Below are 2,419 nucleotides of genomic sequence, written 5' to 3' on the forward strand. Positions count from 1 at the left end.
ATTCGCCATTGTTTGAAGCACCATCGGTGGGGGAGGGAGAGAGCATAGAGGTGGTGGGGTGGGAAAGAACAGGCACCAAGATGGCCTCGAGTGGCATGGGTGAGTTAACGCAGCGAATAAGATGCACGACAGACAGACAGACAAATAATCCCTGGTGGGCAGTGTGGAACCTGTTGTTCCTACCTGTATGTATAAAAAATAACTTGACTTTAGGTAGCCAGGCAGACAGCCCCCTTATCTATCGCCCCCCCCTCCCTTAGGCCCCTCCCCTGACCCCCCTCCCTTAGGCCCCTCCCCTGACCCCCCTCCCTTAGGCCCCTCCCCTGAACACCCCCCCCCCATATCCTTAGGCCCCTCCCCTGACCCCCCCCCCCCCTTAGCCCCTCCCCGGACCCCCCCCTCCCTCAGGCCCCTCCGCTGACCCCCCCATCCCTTCAGGCCCCTCTCCTGACTCCCCCCTTCCTTAGGCCCCTCCCCTGGCCCTCCTCCCTTAGGCCCCTCCCCTGAACACCCCCCCCCATATCATTAGGCCCCTCCCCTGACCCCCCCCTTAGCCCCTCCCCTGACCCCCCCTCCCTCAGGCCCCTCCGCTGACCCCCCCCCCCTCAGGCCCCTCTCCTGACTCCCCCCTTCCTTAGGCCCACCCCTGACCCTCCTCCCTTAGGCACCTCCCCTCTCCGTACCCGGCAGTAGGTCTCCACCAATCAAAGAGCTGTTTATGTTATATATTTATTTATGCACGACAGACAGACAGTCAGACAGACAATAAATCCCTGGTGGGCAGTGTGGAACATTGTTCCTACCTGTATAAACAGCTCTTTGATTGGTGGAGACCTTCTGCCGGGTACGGAGAGGGGAGGTGGCTAAGGGAGGAGGGTCAGGGGAGGGGCCTAAGAATATGGGGGGATAGTCAGGGGAGGGGCCTAAGGTAAAGGGGGTCAGGGGAGGGGCCTAAGGGAGGTGGGGTAAGGGGAGGTGCCTAAGGGAGGGGGGGGTAAGGGGAAGGGCCGATAGTTAAGGGAGGTGGCTACCTGGCTGGCTGCCAGCGTGGTGGGGATGTAGCTCAGTGGTAGAGTGCACGCTTCGCATGTGTGAGGCCCCGGGGTCAATCAGCGGCATCTTTATGTTTTTATTTAATTTATGTTTCCAACAAAGTTTGATTTCCAAAATCAATTGGCTGTGTCCATGTCCCTGTAATCGGGGTGCATATTAACTCTCGTAAACACATTCCTGTGGAGGGAGCTGGTAGGAACGTTGGGTTGCTCGGTCAATGGCCAGGATCAACGGCGGCATGGTGTATTTCGCAAATATGGCCGACTGTGAGGGCGGGCACAAGCTGGCGTGAGTCGATTAAACGTTGAGTTTTATAAGGGCACCACGGGTGACCAGCCCTTCCCCACCCTCCCCCACCCAGCCCCTCCCCACCCAGCCCCACCTCTCTGTACGACGGACGGACGCACACAATAATCCCCTGTGGGCTGGTGGAACCAGGTGCTTCCTACCAGTATAACCCTATATGAATGATACCTGAGGGTGAATTTGTGTTGATTTCAGGAACTTGCTATTTGTATAGCTAGCGATGCACACAGTGATCAAAAGATTTACTTAAAAATTTGGAGATGAAAACCAGTGCGTAAAAGTATCCAAAACACTTTTCTTTTCGAATTAAATATTTCCAAGAATAAATAAATTGGGAAAGCATCATAGTATCCATCCACATGTATGCTTGTTATTTCTATTTCTTTCAAAGAAATATATTTTGCTTGGACTCTGTGCAGACTCGATGTGTACAGGGCCCAGGGCCAACAGGAGAGTGAGTGGGGTGACGAGGGAGAGGAAGAAGCTGATGACGAAGTTTCACCCCGTGTCGAAGTGGAACTGAGCCAAGGTAGAACCACCATGGGGATGTAGCTCAGTGGTAAAGCACACGCTTCGCATGTGTGAGGCCCTGGGTTCAATCCCCGGCATCTCCACGAGGTGATATTTTGCCAGTGGACAATTTTACTCGAAGGAATATGCGTGGCCTGCACAAAACGTCTGCTTGTTTTCATTTTTTAAAGTTGCTGAGCATAGATCCAGAAGACCAACATGTCATACGGTCACAGCAATGAACAGCACTACATTTTGATTTAAAGCTTTCGTGACTGCAGGGATTGATCTTATTGGTTCTTTCGGTAAAGTCACGTAGAAGGGAAGTAATAAAATAATAAAAATAAAACATAATAAAATAATTTCACGACGTTTCGGCCACAACGCAAGCAGCCGTCTTCAGGTGAAGAATGAGACACTGCCAAGCTTGGAGCTTATATATAAGCTGGGTTGGAGGTGGAAGAAGCGCGCCTTAACAAAAGAATGTGCACATCAAGAGGAATTTAGCATATTCATGGCAAATGCGTAGCAAGTGGGCGGGGGGGCTTCA

General features: G+C 52.7%; 1 non-coding gene across 1 annotated transcript; it reads left to right on the forward strand.

Moving 5' to 3' along the window:
- The first annotated feature begins 1,901 nt into the window (after window positions 1-1,901).
- On the forward strand, window positions 1,902-1,973 carry TRNAA-CGC (transfer RNA alanine (anticodon CGC)). The gene has a single exon. It is a non-coding gene; the product is annotated as a tRNA-Ala (tRNA).
- Window positions 1,974-2,419: the final 446 nt, after the last annotated feature.

This window comes from Lampetra fluviatilis, chromosome 80 (genome assembly GCF_964198595.1).
Source record: "Lampetra fluviatilis chromosome 80, kcLamFluv1.1, whole genome shotgun sequence".
NCBI classification, from domain to species: domain Eukaryota; kingdom Metazoa; phylum Chordata; class Hyperoartia; order Petromyzontiformes; family Petromyzontidae; genus Lampetra; species Lampetra fluviatilis.